Source organism: Triticum urartu, chromosome 4 (assembly GCF_003073215.2).
Source record: "Triticum urartu cultivar G1812 chromosome 4, Tu2.1, whole genome shotgun sequence".
NCBI classification, from domain to species: Eukaryota; Viridiplantae; Streptophyta; class Magnoliopsida; order Poales; family Poaceae; genus Triticum; species Triticum urartu.
Window position 1 is genome coordinate 282485445 of NC_053025.1, and position 20388 is coordinate 282505832.

The following is a 20388-nucleotide window of genomic DNA, read 5'->3' on the forward strand; positions in this document are numbered from 1 at the left end:
CGGTGTTATGTTCCCGGATTTTGCGTTCCTTACACGGTTGGGTTATAATGGGAACCCCTTGACAATTCGCCTTGAATAAAACTCCTGCAGCAATGCCCAACCTTGGTTTTACCATTTTCCACCTATCCTATTTTTCCCTTGGGTTTCCGGAGCCCAAGGGTCATCTTTATTAAAAACCCCTAGGCCAGTGCTCCTCTGAGTGTTGGTCCGAACTGGGCAGCCTGCGGGGGCACCTCGGGGAAACTCGAGGGTTGGTTTTACTCGTAGCTTGATCTATCTTAGTGTTCCATGAGAACGAGATATGTGCAGCTCCTATCGGGATTTGTCGGCACATTCGGGCGGTGTTGCTGGACTTGTTTTACCATTGTCGAGGATGTCTTGTAACCGGGATGCCGAGTCTGATCGGATTTTCTTGGGAGAAGGAATATCCTTCGTTGACCGTGAGAGATTGTGGTGGGCTAAGTTGGGACTCTCCTGCAGGGATTTGAACTTTCGAAAGTCGTGCTCGCGGTTATGGGCAGATAGGAATTTGTTAATGTTCGATTGTAGATAACCTGAAACTTTACTTAACTAAAATGCACCAACCGCGTGTGTAACCGTGATGGTCTCTTCTCGGCGGAGTCCGGGAAGCGAACACAGTGTTGGAGTAATGTTTAACGTAGGTTGTTCTAGGATCACCTCTTGATCATAGTTGTTCGACCGTGCTTTTGCCTTCTCTTCTCGCTCTCTTTTGCGAATATGTTAGCCACCGTATATGCTAGTCGCTTGCTGCAGCTCCACATGATACCTTTGCCTTACCTATAAGCTTAAATAGTCTTGATAGCGAGGGTGTGAATTGCTGAGTCCCCGTGACTCACAGATTCCTTCCTAAACCAAAAGCAGGGACCGATGATGCCGTTCCAGATGATATGACCGAGCTCAAGTGGGAGTTCGATGAAGACTCTCGCCGTTACTACGTATCTTTCCCAGATGATCAGTAGTGGTGCCCAGTTGGGGCAATCGGGGACTTTGTCATATTTGGGGGTTGATCTTTATTTTGGTTCCGTAGTCGGACCTTGAGTGTATTGGATGAATGTAATGACTTATTTATGTATTTGTGTGACGTGGCGAGTGTAAGACAACTATGTACCTTTCCCCTTTATTTATGTTACATGGGTTGTTGTGAAGATTACCTCACTTGCGACATTGCTTTCAATGCGGTTATGCCTCTAAGTCGTGCTTCGACACGTAGGAGATATAGCCGCATCGAGGGCGTTACAGGACGAGTCTCCATCATCATGGTATCTCCATCAAGATCATCTCCACTCATCATCGCCAAGGACGGTAACCTCCATATCATCTTGGTATCGTGGTATCCCTCCATTGTATATTCCCTTGCCATTGCATTCATAACCCCTTGCGTCACTTGCCTATCGAGACTAGACTTCACGAGCAAGACCCTCACGAGGCGAACTATGTCAGGCCCCCCTGAGGAGTGGCCTCTCAAAGCCGGCTCCTAAAGGGCGGACATCTCTAGGATCGGCACCCAGTCTCACAAGGCGTGGGTGATGTGAGCCATGAAGAGCGGGGCCAGAAGGGCGCCAGCGGGCGTAGGCGAGGACAATTTCCTCTTTGGTGCTATGGAGGCAAGGACGTACGTGGGCTCCCAAGGAATCCCCCAAAGGTTTCCATTCTAGTGCAACAAGACCAAGACCACAGGCTCAGCAGGACGGAGGTCATCATCGAGGTCGCCTGCACGTCATGACCAGAAGCTTTGCAGGCGAAGACCATGTTTAGTCAGGATAGGGTGTACTACTGCCCCCTTTAAAATTCGCCGATGTGGTATCCCTTCTGCCTAAGGCTTTGGGGAAGAGGACTGGGCCAGTATAAATATAGGCTAGTCTCCACCATAGAGAGGGGTCGGGCGAGATTGAATCATGAGCCCTCATGAGGCAATCACCCTTGTACTAGTTCAACCTCATCCCCCTCACGAGGCAATCCACCCCAAAGTAAGATTGGGGTCTTACACCGCAAGGTGGCCCAAACCTGGGTAAATCGTTGTGTTCCTTTCTTCTTGCGCTCGCTTGAGCACGGCGGGGCAACATTGTGGGGCGGTGAGCATCTGGCTGTAACCAAGTGGAGTCATGCGCGCCTGCCCAAGAGTTCGAACCTTTCGTGGGTCCGCGGAGCCCCGATTCCAACAAACGTGATCTCCGTCGCGACCTTCGAGATGCTCCATGTACCCTATGACTAGCTGATGTCGACCAGGCCCTTCTCCATGATGACGAACGGGTCCACTGTTCCCCTGGGGCAAGTGCGCCTCCCCATCACCTTCGGCACCCACAACAACTACCACATTCAGTTCATCGACTTCGACTGGCCCAAATTGGCTCCCGTACAACACCATCCTGGGGTACCCTGTGCTCACCAAGTTCATGGCGGTGACCCACCATGGCTATAATGTCCTCAATATGCCTGGCTCCAGTGGCATCATCACCATCACCTGCAATGAGAAGGACGCGGTCTGCTCTGTCGAGCACGCCTACCAGGCCACCGCAGCTCAGAACTCTCGCGGCGAGGGCGTCCTCACGCCTCCAGAGACCACCCCCATGAACAAGAAGCAGCTACTCCCCAAGGACCGCCCCAAAACAAAGAAGGTGTTGGCGGCTGGCGACTACCATAACTACAACAAATAGACACATCTGTGACATTTTGGCCCGAACAAAAAAGTTTCTATCATGGTTATGACACTTCTATGACGATAATTGTGACAAAAACATGTATCATCATAGATGTGGTGGGCTCCTACTTCTATCAAAAAAATTATGACGGAAATTGGGTTTTTCATCGTAGGCGGGCCTTAGACGCACCTGCATGACATTCTTTGGGTTGTCCATGACGGAAAAAATCATGGTAGAAGCGAGGATGGTGAAAATACTGGGGAGTTCCCGGTTACGGTGGGTGGTCGGGGCAGAGCGATGCATTGTGGTTTGAGCGTTTCTCTCGTATGCACGCGGGTGCGAGGCATTGGCTAACTAAACCCGAGCGATCGCACTAGCTACGTTACTGAACCCGAGCGGTCGATCCCTTGGTTGTTAATTGAACGTAAGTGATTCATTCACTGCTGACTAAACCCGAGCGATTCCTTCGCTGTTGCTGCTAACTAAACCCGAGCGATCGATCACGGCTGTTGTTTACTCAATCCGATTGAGCCGCCGTGTGAGACGTAGCCAGCCGATGTTGGGTTGCCACTCGATGAACAGTGAGCTTTGCTACCATGCGTGCGGTACATAGAATGAGTCGAGACATGGTGAGTCGAGTTGGTTGGTTTTGGGAGTTGGATGCACAGGACCCCCGTGGTAGAAGGTGGTTGCCTCTAGCTGAATAGGTCCCGAAGAGGCCCCCACACCCTAGATGGTTGGGGGTGGATGAACAATACCCCATGGTGGATGAACAGTTGCCTGTGGATGGACATTAGTTGGTGGAGGTAGGAGGAAGTCGCGATGGATGAACGGTAGCAGGTGGAGGCTAGAGGAAGTCAATGGTAGATGAACACTAGCCCGTGGAGGCTGGAGCGAGGCAGTAGACGCTAGATGAACGGTAGCCCATGGAGTTCTATTTTGGAGTACGCCACACCCCTCCTGATGAAAAGGACCCCTTTTCGACCGTAGGCGCTCCAAGTGAAGTATGTTTCCTCTGTTTCGCGGTACGCCACACCCCTCACGATCAATAGGACCCCATTTCGACCTTATGCGCTCGAAGAAAATTTCGTTTCCTCCGTTTTGCAGTATGCCAGACCCTCCCAATGAACATGATCCCATTTTGACTGTAGATGGTCGAACAGAAGGTCATTTCCTCCGTTCTACGGTATGCCGGGCCCAGTTTCGGCTGTTCCGTCCAAGCCGGTTGGCTCCTGATGAACACGACGCATTTCATTGCCTCTCGATGAACACGACGCAGTTTCTCCATTGCAACTTAGCCGGTTGGTTGCCAATGAATAGGATGCCATTGTTGCCGTCCGTTGCATCTCCATGTACACGAGCCCTGGTTGTACGTATCCGCAAGTACAAGTTCGAGACCCCCGCCCGTATGTACGTACATGGCCGTGTTTTTTTCTTTCTAGCTGTTGGTACGTGAACATGGTTTAGATGAGATTGCCTATACTGCTACGTCGGTGGATTTACTACGACACGTGTCGCTGCTTGCTCGACAATGGTTCATCGTTGCAGAGAGACTGATCGACCAGTATGTACATACATGTTCGTGACCAGACAGATAATGCTACGTATGCTTTGACCGGGTGGGTCCCAACTGTCAGGGAGGATAAGGAGCCACTTCCTTGTGTGCAAAGATATAGCTGGTGGGTCCCAGCTGTCAGGGGGGATCATTATTTCACGCCTAACATGGAGGCACTTCCTTGCATCCGAAGATGTAGCTGGTGGGTCCATCTGTCACCGTCACCGCGTATAGTCGTCTTCCAGTGGCTGTCATTCGTTGACCATGTTGACCACACTGCGCCGAGAGCGCCAAGGTGGTGGACGACGGTGAGGCCTAGGAAGGGAATGACACAGAGCCAGGGAAGAGGCGGCAGTGGATGCCCACGCGGTGGGGAGTACGAGGGTTGACTTCTTCGGTTGCGGTGTGAGGCTGCCGTCACCAAATATAATAGGAGGTGTGGGTGAGTAGAGGGATGGCATGGCTAGCGGTGGCAGCACAGCCGGCCACAGGAGGCAGGATTAGGCGGTCCCATCTGCGCTAGTTTCAGTGGGTGGAGCAAGAACATCAGAGATTGAAGAAGTAGCACGGCCGTTGGATGTTAATCCAACGGTCACTATTGCTAGAATCAATTGTTGACTAGGTTAATAAAGCCATGCGTATGTGTCAGCTTAGTTGGCCCACAAGTCGGCCTCCGAATCAGGTGGGTCCGAGCTATCAGGGGGAGGAATCATTTTTCTTGCACGTAATGAGGAGGCACTTCCTTTCGTGTGAAGATGTAGCTCGTGGGTCCCATCTGTCATGGGGGAAACCTTTTTTGCATAATAGGAAGTAACATCCTTATGTGCGAAGATTGTAGCTGGTGGGTCCAACCTGTCAGGGGAGGAATCATTTATTCCCGCATAATAAGGAGGCACGAGCTTGCATGCGAAGAGGTAGCTGGTGGTTTCTTGTTGTTAGACTCTCAAGATACTCCATGTTGGTTCTCGTTGTTGACCACGCGTCATCGAGCAGACCATGGCGGTGAACAACGGCGAGGCCTAAGATGGGAACAATCTGGAGTCATGGAACCTGGGGCACTAGAGTACCTGGAGGAGGGGAGTATAAGGGACTGGTTCAGCTGTGAGGTGAGGCTACCGTCGCCGGAGAATAACACAACGTGTGGGTGAGTATGGGTATGACCTAGCCACCGTTTGGAGTAGGGTGGGGTGGCGAGGCCCATGCGGCAGCACAACCGACCATGGGAGGCAGATGTAGGCGCTCCAGCCGGCGATGGTTTTGGCGGCTGGAGCAAGAGCAAGTAGATCAGAGATTTAAGAAGCAGGATCACCATTGGATGTTAATCCAATGACTATAGATGTCAGAATAATTTGTTTACTTTTTTTAGACCATTAAATCATTTTGTTCACTAAATGGACAACATCTTGCACATGATTTGTCCTAGTGGGCCAACAAAGTCAGTTTTGAAAGCTGTGGCGGAATGTAGCCCATTTATTTAGGTTTTATAGCCCACTCCATTATGTTTGCCAGTACATCTATTTCCTGGGCTTTGACTGAAAAAATATTTCTAGGGCTTGGTAAAAAGAATAATAGCCAAGTTACTATTGATGATAATTTAAAGCCCATTTTATTATTTATTCGATTACATCTATTTACTAGGCTGGGTGAAAAACAATATTGCGTACATCCAACCCATTTATTATTTTTGATAATTTCAACCCATTTGATTTTAGTAGAAATGGACCCATTTTCTTGAATGGATGAAAAAACAATGATGGTGCGGACTAAGCATTTCATTTAAAAACATAATATTGATATAGGAATACTATTAAAGAAACTTAAGTTGGGCTTGGTAATCTTATTCTATAAAAGGGTTTTTTATTTCCTTGCCCCAGGTTCCTTAGCTCTACTCATTCATCCCCACTCTGTTAATTTTTGCTCACTTTTCCCCACTCCCTTGCCAAAAACCATCAGAACATGTTACAACAGACGTTGCCGTCGGGTCAATGCCTTTGACCATTAACTCTGACGAGTGGGGCCGCGTAGGGCCGAGTACACCTTTGACCGTTACCCTTATAGTTGTTTCGTATGTGGACCGTACATGTATTCGTATACGTGGGTGCATGCAACGGACCACGGTCGTGGGGTAGCATGTCTCCATGGGACATGCCTGAAACGTCCCATCGTATAAAGAGAGGCAACCACCTCCATTGCCCCCTATCATTTTTCCCCAAATCCCCTCCCTGACACCCGTGGCTATGCTGGCACAGCGGCCGCAGATGTGGTCGAGCTGCAGGGGCGGTGACCGTGGATGTCGGCGGCATCCACGGCGGTGCGGGGAACTCGCAATCGCTAAGGATGTGGAGAAGGAGGTGGCGGGCTCCGCCTCAGTGCTGCAGAAGGTGACGGCGTCGAGCAGCGCAGTCAATCTCAATACCCCCCATGCGCAGCCTGGCGAGGAGCAGGAGGTATTTGCACTTGCTTTTCTTTAGGATATTAGCTTATAGAGTTAGTTGGATTGGTAAGATTATGGATTCATACCGTAGTTCAGATGGTTAGAGTAGTTTGTTTGACTGATGGGCCAGGGTTTTCTGTATTGGGGGATGGAGGTTTTTGTACTAAGGTTTGTTGGATAAATTCGTTGCAAAAAGCTAGATAGATCTGTTCAGATGTGCTTCAATGCTACACAGATGTATGCTTATTAGATTTGTTTTTAGTGCTCACAGATTGGGGATTTTAATGCTATAGACATGTATGCTTATTAGATTGGGAGATTGAGTCCCTATTAGATTTGTTTTTGAATGCTTCTCAGATTGGGGTTTTGAATGTCATATGCCCAAATGGAATCCATTGATTAAGAGGTTATTTGATTCATTAGTATATGAATTAGTCCACAATATGTAGTTATATTAGCTCTGTTCATCAATATGTGTGTGTGTGACCAATGATCAATGTGTTATTTGAATGTCATATTGGGTTTTTTGTTCAATGTGTGTACAAATCTAATACATTGATATACTAGTGATGGATGTGGTTTTTGAATGCATAGAGCTAAGGGGCACAGAAATAAAAAACCCCACTTCTAAAACATTTCTGATATTGGGAGTATATTAGCCCTATGATCGATGTGTCATGTGTGCATATCTAAATTTTCAATTGGCTACTAGTTATTTGATTCATTAGTATATACTAGCAATGTGCCCGTGCGTTGCAACGCATCCAAAGTAGAATAATACATATTCACAAATTTGAAAGAAAACAGTCTAGTTTTGATATACATATATCACTAAAAATATATTATGTTTCACTCAAAATATATTTCTTGGGCTATTTTGATGAGTTAAGGGAGGAACGTGGTTGGTTTCAAGATACTAAGGGGTTTTCTGGAGCAGAGAAGTGGGATATTGGTTCAAAAAGGCACAACTTACATCACAGTCGTTAGATGTAGATCTAGTGGCCAGAAATGACGGATGGCAGACACACCATCATCACCAACTGAGTCTTTTATAGGAGTAGAGAAATTTGTCCACAATATTTGTGCTACAATGATCAAACATGTTGTTTCAGTGTTGCTTCACTGATCAGACATGTTGTTTCGGTGTTGCTTCACTGATCACTTCAGTGTTGCTTCACTGATCACACATGTTGTTTCTGTGTTGCTTCACTGATCACACATGTTATTGGTCTCATGTTTATTAATCAAATCAAATGCATGCTTTTCCCACCAGCAAATTATCTATGTATGTTTGTCTAAATTCAAGAAAATGCAAAAAACTTGGCCAACTATTTATGATTGCGTAGGAGATCACGTCTGCAAAATTTGAGGTGATTTAGAGGAGGTCAAAGAAATTGGAATTTGAGAAATGTGCTCCAAATGAGCTCCCGGGCTAGGGTAAACAACGCATTTGAATCATGTTTTTTTGGACCTACTCTAAATGATCCAAATGTTTTTATTAACACCTATTCAATCTATATAGTGTAGATTCGAAGTCTCACATTTTTTTTTGAATTAATCTTCATATTTTTACATTTTATTTTGAAAAATATGCTTTCATATAAAAACTATTAAAAACACGTTTAAAATATGAAAATGAAAAACTAAGTTCAGATCCTTCTTGTTCACTTTGAAATAAAGCTTTGGTGAATATTTTTATTTTTTTATTTTTCAAAAACAGAAGGTAACCCTACCTCATCTCCTTGAACTCTATGAAATCTTGTAGGTGATAGCTCATATGTGTGAAGGTTTTCTCATGAAAATGACCATATACCAAGTTTATGATTTTTGGTTGGTAACATGTCACATAAGACAACAATGTGCGCAGATTTCATATTATTATTTTTAAATTAATGGTGCTCATTTGACCTCGATCGTGCCAGCTAGGGTTTTTTCATGAAATTGACCATAGACCAAGTTTAGTATTTTCCTCGTTAGTGTGTCTTATAAAACGACACACGGCGAAGGATTCATATTTTTTTATTTTTTAAATTAGCTGTGCTCAGTCAAAGCTTTCGTAACCTCGTTGACCAGCTCAAACCCCGCAGGATTTCGCCTAACCCTAGCTCCGAACGTCAGCCGTCCGATCATACCCTGGCGCCAAGCGACGGCCCTCAAATGTGGTCTTCTAGAAGGATTCGGTGGGCACGTTGCGTGCAGGCTCTGGCCGTTGGATCACAAGGATGGCTCCGCATCGTTGGATCATGGGGCGATCCGCGAGAGGCGATACTGTTGGTTGTGCTCGGCTGCTCGCCCACCACTGACTCCGCGAAAAAAACATTGTTATTGGGCCCAAAAGGAAACCAAGCTCTGGTTGGGCCATCGAATTGCGTCTTTTTTGTGAATGTGCTGGCTCTGTTTTTTGTAAACGTGTTGGCTTTGTTTTTTGTAAACGTGTTGGCTCTCTTTTTTTCGCATCGTTTGAAATTACACATCAATTGACATTGCGTAGAAAATTTAGTTCTTTTTTCTATACAAATGCAAAATGACCAAATTTATATGGGCTAAATTTATTTTTATCACGCAAAATGGCCACAAGCCATTCAAAATGACCATGGATTCCCATGCGTGCAATTAGCTTCTTTTTCTTCTTCTTTTCAAACCATTGTTTCCCACGCGTGTACACTCCAGATGCTGTGGTGGGTTTGACAAACAGGCTACTAACTTCACATTTGACCCCGTTATTGCCACGGCCAAATATCACGTAGTACTACGGCTATTTAAGCCACACTCTGCCACTGCCATCTCGCGCCCTCTACCTCTGACATCCCTCATCCATCTACCCTTCTTGCTCTTCGACCCGTTCTCCTTCTTCTGCACATCCCTCAGCCATGCAGTACACCGGACCAACCTACCGCTTCCCACCCACCGTGCCAGAGAGGCTCTACCCTACCGGTGTGTACGTGGATCGCACACTACATGTGTGGGCGATATCAAGGCTGAGGACTGCAAGGAACTTCACCGAGTTCTTCCTCACGTCTGGCTACCACCACCTCCTGAGGGGATCTCCAACAATGTTCCGCGTCAAGGAGGTCATCCAAAACCGGGTGGTGGTTTCTCTCCTTGCCCACTTCACCAAAACATTCGACGCCTTCTGCTTCCTCGGCCAGGTGTTTTGGTGTGGCTCTGAGTTCATCGCTTTCACCACCCACAACAGGTTCGCGGAGTACACCAACATCTTCCTCACCGCGACGCACATGCACACTCTTCCGTATCCCATGGACAACACCCCAGAGGAGTAGTGAAAAGGGCGCCAGGAGGAGGAGCGAGGTGGAGAAGGCGGCGGCTAGGGTTCTAAATCCTCTATCTTTTTTTAGTCTATGTTATGTTAAGTTGTAATTGAACTATGTTGGAGTTGCTATGGGCTTATTGCATAAGTTTTCTATCTATTATATTATTAAGTTCTTCCTAGTTTGAACTATGTGATCATGCTATGGGCTTGTTGGCCCTATCTGCATATTGGGACTACATATTCGTTGATTGTTTTCTTAGAGAGCTCGACTTGTTAGTAGGGTTCCCTTGTTAGTAACCACCTAGTGCATGCAAGCAAGCTTGGTTAGTAGGGATGAATGAGTAGAGCTAAGCAAGGGAGTGCCTCTTTTTTTTACACAAGCCACAAATATGTAGCCACCTAGCTAGAAGAGAGAAACCAGCGGCAGTGACCATCGATGTATTCGTGGCGGCTGGCATGCAAGAAAGCTGCTCGGTTAGTGCATTGTGGCCGACGCATCGATGCATGCAAGCTCGGTCGGCGCATCATGGGATCGTGGCATCGGCGCATGCAGCCTCGATTGACACATGCAGGCATGCTTTGCTGGGTGCATGCATAGTAGGCTTCTGTCCTGGAGGCGTGCGCAGACGTTTAATGCAAGGGACGGCCCAAAGAAACCATGGCCCAATGGTCAAACAGCGACACCACCCAACGCGGCCCCACTTGTCAGGTCGAACGGACGACACAGTCTAGCGTGGCCCCACTAGTCAGAGTTAACGGTCAAGCCTTTGACCTGACGGCAACGTCCGTTGTGCCCAGTTATGAAGGTTTCTGGCAAGGGAGTGGGGAAAATTGAGCAAAAGTTAAGAGCACAGGGATGAATGAGTAGAGCTAAGGAACTAGGGGCACAGATATAGAAATCCCTATATAAAAAATGAACTGAGTTGTTTATTTTATTAAAAGAAACATAAGCTAGGCTGCGCTTATTTTAGGATCTCGTGTACAACTGTCGGCCCAATTACATTGTTGATGTTCAACGAAAAAGGCATGTGTAGTATAGTACAACTTTATATAGCTAGTCAGCTCACATTCAACGACGCCTGAAAAGGCCCAAACAAGGCATGTGTACAACTCTTTGAAGTCACCAATCTCAATTTACAACTTAAGTAAAAATTTAGAGTATAGTGGAACCTATTAAAATTTGTCACGCATGAAGAAATAAGTCAACGGGTCCCACTTCTGTGTGTGTGCCTGTGAGAGAGAGAGAGGGAGTATAACACCCACGATGCGGCTATATCTCCCACGTGTCAGAGCACGACTTAGAGGCATAACCGTATTGTAGGCATGTCGCAAAAGGGGTAATCTTTACACATCCCATGCACTGAACAAGAAAGGGATAAAGAGTTGGCTTACAATCGCCACTTCACACAATACATAAATATAGCATTACATCATCCAGAATACAATCAAGGTCTGACTATGGAATCAAATAAAGAAATACAACCCCTAATGCAAAAGATCCCCGATCGCCCCGACTGGGCTCCACTACTGATCAACTGGAAACGAAACAAGACTACGAACACGATCTTCATCGAGCTCCCACTTGAGATGGGTTGCGTCACCTGCACTAGCATCATCGGCACCTGCAACTGGTTTTGGAAGTAAATTGTGACTCACGGGGACTCAGCAATCTCACACCCGCGAGATCAAGACTATTTAAGCTTATGGGTAGGACAGGGTAGTGATGTGGAGCTGCAGCAAGCATTAGCATATATGGTGGCTAACATACGCAAATGAGAGCGAGAAGAGGAGCAAAGCACAATCGTGAACTAGAAGTGATCAAGAAGTGATCCTGAAACTACTTATGTTCATGCATAACACAAGAACCGTGTTCACTTCCTGGACTCCGCCGAAAAGAGACCATCACGGCTACACACGCGGTTGATGCATTTTAATTAAGTTAAGTGTCATGTTCTCTGCAACCGGATATTAACAAATTCCCATCTGCCCATAACCGCGGGCACGGCTTTCGAAAGTTCAAAAACCCTTTAGGGGTGTCCCAACTTAGCCCATCACAAGCTCTCACGGTCAACGAAGGATATTCCTTCTCCTAGGAAGACCCGATCAGACTCGGAATCCCGGTTACAAGACATTTCGACAATGCTAAAACAAGACCAGCAAAGGCGCCCGATGTGCCGACAAAACCCGATAGGAGTCGCACATATCTCGTTCTCAGGGCAAACCGGATAGGTCAACCTACAAGTAAAACCAACCCTCGAGTTGCCTCGAGGTGGCCCTGCAGGCTGCCCGTTTCAGACCAACACTCAGAGGAGCACTGGCCCGGGGGGGTTAAAATAAAGAAGACCCTTGAGTCTGCAGAACCCAAGGGAAAAAGGGTTAGGTGGCAAATGGTAAAACGAAGGTTGGGCCTTGCTGGAGGAGTTTTATTCAAGGCAAACTGTCAAGGGGTTCCCATTATAACCCAACCGCGTAAGGAACACAAAATCAAGGAACATAACACCGGTATGACGGAAACTTGGGCGGCAAGAGTGGAACAAAACACCAGGCATAAGGCCGAGCCTTCCACCCTTTACCAAGTATATAGGTGCATTAAAGTAAACAATATATGTAATAATGATATCCCAACAAAATCCATGTGCCAACAAGGAACAAACTTCAGCTTCACCTGCAACTAGCAACTAGCAACGCTATGAGAGGGGATGAGCAAAGCGGTAACATAGCAAAACAACGGTTTGCTAGGAAAGGTGGGTCAGAGGCTTGACATGAAAATATGGGAGGCACGATATAGCAAGTGGTAGGTATCGCAGCATAGCAATAGAGCGAGCAACTAGCAAGCAAAGGTAGAAGTGATTTCGAGGGTATGGTTATCTTGCCTGAGATCCTGCAAGGAAGAAGAACGAGTCCATGAAGAAGACAAACGGACGTAGTCGAACGAATCCTCACAAACACGATGTTTTCGGAACCAGCCCGAAGAAGCAACACCGGAAAGGAGAAAACAACATGGTAAACCACCATCACATAAACATGGCATGATGCACAACCAAGTATGATGCATGTCCGATTTAATGAAGCATGGCATGCCAAAGTGCACAAGCAATTCTACAAATTAAGTGGAGCTCAATATGCAATGAGTTGCATATTGACGAAACACCACATCAATTATTTAGTTCTCTCTTGGTTATGTACTCACCAATATTAAATGTTGCTAAACATGGCAAGAGGTGAAACATGAGTAAAATACATAGTTAGGCATTTTAAATGAGGCCAGAAACATCAAACAACAATTCCGGTGAAACCTCATGTGCATTTAGCAATTTAATGCAAACAACAATTTTAACCATTTTAAATATTGTTATCATGATGCGAATGACATGTGCAAGTTTATGACAGTTTTAATAAAAGTTGACATGAGCATAATGAAGCATTTGTCATCGTGGCGGAAACGAAAGGGGTGCCACGGCAACATATCGGTGATCCGGTAGTTCATGGGGATACCGGTGCAAAAGGAAGTTGGTGTGAGTGTGACATGCAAGATGATGGGGTGCTCCCAGATACTGCATTCGCACATGTCGACGGCAAGGCAACGAGGAACTCGCAAAGAACAACTCGGATACGGTGCAACCATGAGCATCTCATACATCACTCAACATTCATTCCCGGCCGTCGTCTCGATGGTTATACCTTCGAAGCGTGCACTCGGGATGGAACGCGTTCGTCGAAGGAAGTAGTAGTTCACGCGACGGTGGTTGAACTTAACGCTTACGTTACAGGGGTCTTCGGCGACGGTAGTTGTAGATGGTTCGGAGTGGTACTTGCATCTTCGGACTTGTCGGTCTCGATTCTTGCGATAGTAGCGGATCACGTTTTCGTAGAGGGACTTGATGAAAGCACGTCGACGGTAGAGGTACAGACGTGCTTGGGGTACCTGTCGGTCTGGTCTTGATGGTCTCGTTTTTGCGACGGTAGTCGTACTAGTCGGCGGTAGTGGAACTTGGCGGATCCGAGCTCTTCGAGGTTCATCATGGTACTCGTTCACGTTGTAGTCATACATGTTCAAGAAGAAACTTATGCGGTGTCGTGGAACTTGGCAAAATGCCTGTCGACGGTAGTTGTTCTCATATCCTCGTGGTACTTGGCGATATCCGTGCGTAGAGGTACTTGGCAGTCTTGTGTAGACGAACTTGAGGTACTCCGGGGCAGAGGAATCAATGTTGCAATGGTGCTCTCTATGTAACCAGATCGAAGCAAGGCCAAGGGGTCTTGCGCATCGCAGATCGAAGCAGCAGGCGTACTCGTCCTCCCGCGAGCAGAGACGAGCGCACCAGGAAGACCTACAAGGAGCAGCAATAGCAAGGGCGTCGGGGAGGTGATGGCCATGGTAGGAGCGTGCACGAGGAGGACGCAGGCGAAGATGTGATGGAGGTCGTCGGTGCGGGCGAAGGCAGCGGCAGCAGGGCATGACGGACGACGCTACCAGTGCAGGTGGAGGAGGAGTTGCAGGGGAGCGGTCGGAGATGCGCGACACGGCTCCTTTGGCCCATGGAAGGAGGCCATGGCGGACAGACGGTGAAGGCTTGGCAGCAGGGACGAAATGGAGGGGGGCCGGGCACTTGAGGGCGTGGTGTGGCTTCGTCACGGGATGGAGCTTGGCGGCGCGAGGTGGAGGAGAGGAGCGCTGGTCGTCCACGAGGGCGACGGGGAGGTCCGGCGGTGTGCGAGAAGAGCAGCAGCAGAGCAGCTCGGGCGTGGAGGCTGCTGCTCGCCGGAGTTGATGGCCAGCGCGGCGGCAATGGGAAGGAGCGGGTGAGGAGGACGAGAGGGAGCGGGGGAAAGAGAGGCCGATGCAGGGGAGAAGGGGATCGAGCAGGGCTCCCTGGTGCGATGCGTGTGCGTGTGGCGGCATGAAGGGAGGGAGATAGGGAGTGGATCGAGAGAAAGAGGGGTTTGGGATCCCTGGTTAAGATACGCGCAAGGGTTGGGCCTTGGCTGGATCTTGGGCCGGCCGGCCTGAGGCTGCAGCTGGGCTTGCTCCTCTCTCTCTTATTCTTTAGCAGAAATCATTAGTGAAAAAAGAAGAAGAGAGGGTTAGGGAAAGAATTGGAGCATGGGGTTAATTTTCTCAGTCTCAGAAAAATGAGCTTAATCCAAAAAATAGAAGTTAGCACGAATGCAAGATTTAAATTCAAACTCATTTGAATTTAATTCAAATGGTTTGAACTAGGACAAGGTTTAGGAGTCGCAAAAAATGTTGAGAATTTAGGAGGAGCCTCGATAAATGGAGAAATAATTGTGGAGAAAGTTTGGAGAACAAACTTGAAGCAAAAAAGGCATGAGAATTAAATTGCAAGTGGGTTATGGTTAATTCCAAACTAATGGAATATTTTAGCATAGCTCCCTAATAATATTGGGATACTTTTATATGTTGTAAAGAGAAATCACCATGTGCATTTCCCTCGACTTGAATGGACCGAAGATCCATGCAATTTAATTAGTTGAGTTTTAAAAAGGGGTTCATGATGACATGATTCAATGCAAATGATGCCATGATGAAATGCAGCAAGCAAAAACAAATCACACCACAAAATCTCAGATACCAAGGAAGGCATCTGAAGATCCGGTCTTGGGGCATTACAACACTCCGCCACTACAAGAGGGTCTCGTCCCGAGATCTAGGATGGCACCGGAGGGAAACAGAAGAGGGAAAGAAGAGGTAAAACTAAGTTGCTTCTTTGACAAATGAGTGAAACCAAAGAACCGTGCGAGGTTGAAGAAATTGAAAGAAGAATACAACGAAGATGAACAAAGTTGAAAACACTCTGTTAGACAACACGAACATGAAATACAAAGAGAACAAAGAGGTTAAGTGAGAAGATAGATACTGAAACCACTTCGGTTAAAACAAGATAGAGAAGGAGTAAGAATGATATAATTTGGACAGCACTCCGACTATAAATGGAAGGAATTGAACATGGACTTGACAAGATGAGAGGATACTTGATGAAATCAACAACACACTGCCTCCGGAACTAATCGAAAGAATGGCACAAGGGTTAAGAAAGATTGCAGACAGCACTCCGGTTGAGAAGGGAGGCAAAACTTGACAGAATGGGAAGTAGTTGAGTGAAGGACCCGACACTCCGGTTGAATGGATAAGCAAAAGGAAAGAACATGATCTTTGACAAAAATGGGATTATGGGTGAAGAGAGCAACATCACAATGCCTCCAGAAGGAAGAATAGAAGATATATCATTGGAATCGAAAGAATTGAGAAGAAAATGACAACTTCTGCCACAAATGAGCTAGAAAAGCATCTTTAGGATAAGGGTCGAACGGAGTTGTTGGAAAACCAACAACGAAAAGAGTAAGCTTGTTGTGGGCTTATGGAAAACATCTCGAAATCAAGAGGTGAAATTCTACCACTAATTGAAACAATAGATTGGATTTATATGAACAAGGAGACGGGAAACTTATTTCACCGAGAGGGTAAGTGAAGAACTTGGTCATTTATGAGCACCATAATTAGCAACAATCCTTAGGGAAAGCTTTAGGTGAAATATAAACCCAAGATAAAATAGAATGAATTCCACTTCGGAATGCAAGATGAAGAAAACTTGAGCTCCTTTGAAAAGAATCTTGATGAACACTTCGAGAAGGAATTAAATCCTTGATGAACCACCATGTAGAACCTCCATGAAGAACTCCGGTAAGAAAAAATGAACAAATGAACTCATGAATTTTGATGAACCTCCAGAATACGGAATTAATCACTTGGATGAACAAGAATAAGAATTATGTTATGCGTATCCTTCACCAATATAGATTGATGACAAGCAACAGATTTGGCATACTACTTATTCTTGTAAAAAAAGATTAAGATAAATATTGCGCAAACTTGGGAAGGTCTTCAACGAACCACCGGTAGGATTTGGAAAGAATGAATAAATTGATATAATAACAAAGGGAAAGAAGTCTTGAATGAACCACCGTAAGAATTAAAATGGCCGAAGAAAAGATAAAGGAACACCGGGAAGAATTAGCAAATGAACGAAGATGCTAGAGATAATTTAGATACAAGTGAACGAAGAGATCACGACCTGAATAGAGAATACTTTAGCGATGCACCGGTAAGATTTGGAGAAGCTGGAATGAATAATTCTGAGATGATGTGCTCCGAAGAATCAAACTGAAAAGACTCCTGAATTACTCCAGATGGGTGAAAAGAATATCTCACAATCGAAAATAATTATGAGAGGATGGCATGAAGCTAGAACCACGAGTCTTGAGAGAACGGGTAAGATTTGGAGGAAAAACTCTTATTCGGCCTTCAAATGTTGAGAATGACGATGAGAAACACCACCATGAATTGTTGAGATACTCCGGGAGAATGGATAAAGAAGAAGTTGAACCAATGATGAAAGAATTTTACCGATCTTGGAGAAGGACATTTGACTGATGACAAATCATTTTCACGTCAAACTTTGAAAGAATTTGAGGATAGCTCCGGAAAAATTAGAAGAGTCAGATAAGATCCTGGGAAATACCTATGGGTCAGGACCCACTCAAAAGATACACCGTTGAACGATTTAAAAGATAGATTGCGCCGGTTGAATTAAATGGCTTGAATGAGATAACAACCTCGTAATAGGTTGAACAGATGCAGAGTGGAAACACTAATCTTCGAGATATCTACAGCACTCCGGAACAAATTAATAGCGAGAGGTGAGGAATTAAGAGGTGCAACGGCATGGAAAAGCATTTGAAACAAGGAAAATAATATGATCAACCCTGAAAGGCTTGAGTTCGAACCACCGGAGAAGGAAAAGAACGAAGAATGATGAACTTGAAGATCCATTAGAATCTTCCTGAGAATCACCGGATAAGAACACTGAAAGAGAGGAGTAAAGAGGCTTCACATCCATAAGATGGCTACTTGATAAAGAAATCCGAGTCCTTGAAGAAAAGGGTGGGTGGGCGGGAAAACAAAGGAAACTTGGAGACGGATGAAACAAACACCGTTTGACAAAAAACTGAGATTGGATCTTGCAAATGTTGAAATGATCAGATCCACTTGATGAGTAGCGCGCCGGTTGAAAAGGATTGACATGACAATCTTGATTATCATGAAGGATTAATATTCCCACAGAAATATGAGAAAACTTCTTAGGAAAAGGTATGGAATCAACATTTGACTTTGAAGCAACTCGAATACCACAACTTAAAACAAAACAACGGTTTGGCTTGCAAAATAAGCCGGAAACATACATATGATAGATCCCATATCGTATCATGTGTCCGTTGGAAAGATATTCTAGGAGCTACTTGAATTCCCACTTATAAACTCCCGAAACTTTCCGGTTATGTAATCAGATGTTGGGGATACAGGGGAAGCATAATATCTCACCCAAACTAACAATTCCTACATCCAGCTATATCCATCCTTCAACACATAACCAAGAAACCTTCGGAAATCATTTACCTCAACCTTCGAAAAGCATCCATTATACGAGCTATGGCAATACTCCCGAACTCCCGCCTCAGTACTAGGTGGCGTCGGGGTTATCTCACCAACAACTGGATAAAAGAGATCTTCGATGTCGGCAAAACTCAGGTATTCCAGAACTGCAACGATAAAATTGTGACGACAACACCTCGGAGCTCAACTCCCCGGGACACTGCCACAACCCTTAAATGTCAGGAGGCACCAACAACAATGTTCTTGTCACAAAACCATCGGAACGATTCCAAGATACTCGCGTGATCCTAAAAAAATTAGTGAAATTTGAGGAGAGAAGAGTCAAAACTCTACGCCAGGATGCCTCACCAGAGCGACGAAGGGACTGAGGAGTAAAAAGAATCGTACTCTCCGATATATATATATATATATATAATCCTATAAGACTCAAAATATTTTTGTCTAGACTCAACAACGCCAGCGATTCGATCAAGCAGAGGGCTCCTAAGTCGGGGTAGGCTCTGATTACCAACTTCTAACAACCACGATGCGGCTATATCTCCCACGTGTCGGAGCACGACTTAGAGGCATAACCGCATTGTAGGCATGTCGCAAGAGGGGTAATCTTTACACATCCCATGTACTGAACAAGAAAGAGATAAAGAGTTGGCTTAAAATCGCCACTTCACACAATATATAAATATGGCATTACATCATCCAGAATACAATCAAGGTCCGACTACGGAATCAAATAAAGAAAGACAACCCCTAATGCAAAAGATCCCCGATCGCCCCGACTGGGCTCCACTACTGATCAACTGGAAACGAAACAAGACTACGAACACGATCTTCATCGAGCTCCCACTTGAGCTGAGTTGCGTCACCTGCACTGGCATCATCGGCACCTGCAACTAGTTTCGTAAGTAAAATGTGAGTCATGGGGACTCAGCAATCTCACACCTGCGAGATCAAGACTATTTAAGCTTATGGGTAGGAAAGGGTAGTGATGTGGAGCTGTAGCAAGCACTAGCATATATGGTGGCTAACATACGCAAGAGCGAGATGAGGAGCAAAGCACGGTCGTGAACTAGAAGTGATGAAGAGGTGATCCTGAAACTACTTACGTTCAAGCATAACACAAGAACCATGTTCACTTCCCGCACACCGCCGGAAAGAGACCATCACGGCTACACACGCGGTTGATGCATTTTAATTAAGTTAATTGTCAAGTTCTCTACAACCGGATATTAACAAATTCCCATCTGCCCATAACCGCGGACATGGCTTTCGAAAGTTCAAAAACCCTGTAGGGGTGTCCCAACTTAGCCCATCACAAGCTCTCACGGTCAACGAAGGATATTCCTTCTCCCAGGAAGACCCGATCAGACTCGGAATCCTGGTTACAAGACATTTCCACAATGGTAAAACAAGACCAGCAAAGCCGCCCGATGTGCCGACAAATCCCGATGGGAGTCATACATATCTCGTTCTCAGGGCACATCGTATAGGTCAAGCTACGAGTAAAACCAACCCTCGAGTTGCCCCGAGGTGGCCCCGTAGGCTGCCCGTTTCAGACCAACACTCAGAGGAGCACTGGCCCGGGAGGGTTAAACTAAATAAGACCCTTGAGTCTGCAGAACCCAAGGGAAAAAGGCTTAGGTGGCAAATGGTAAAACCAAGGTTGGGCCTTGCTGGAGGAGTTTTATTCAAGGCGAACTATCAAGGGGTTCCCATTATAACCCAACTGCGTAAGGAACGCAAAATCAAGGAACATAACACCGGTATGACGGAAACTAGGGCGGCAAGAGTGGAACAAAACACCAGGCATAAGGCCGAGCCTTCCACCCTTTACCAAGTATATAGGTGCATTAAAGTAAACAATATATGTAATAATGATATCCCAACAAAATCCATGTTCCAACAAGGAACAAACTTCATCTTCACCTGCAACTAGCAACGCTATAAGAGGGGCTGAGCAAAGCGGTAACATAGCCAAACAACGGTTTGCTAGGAAAG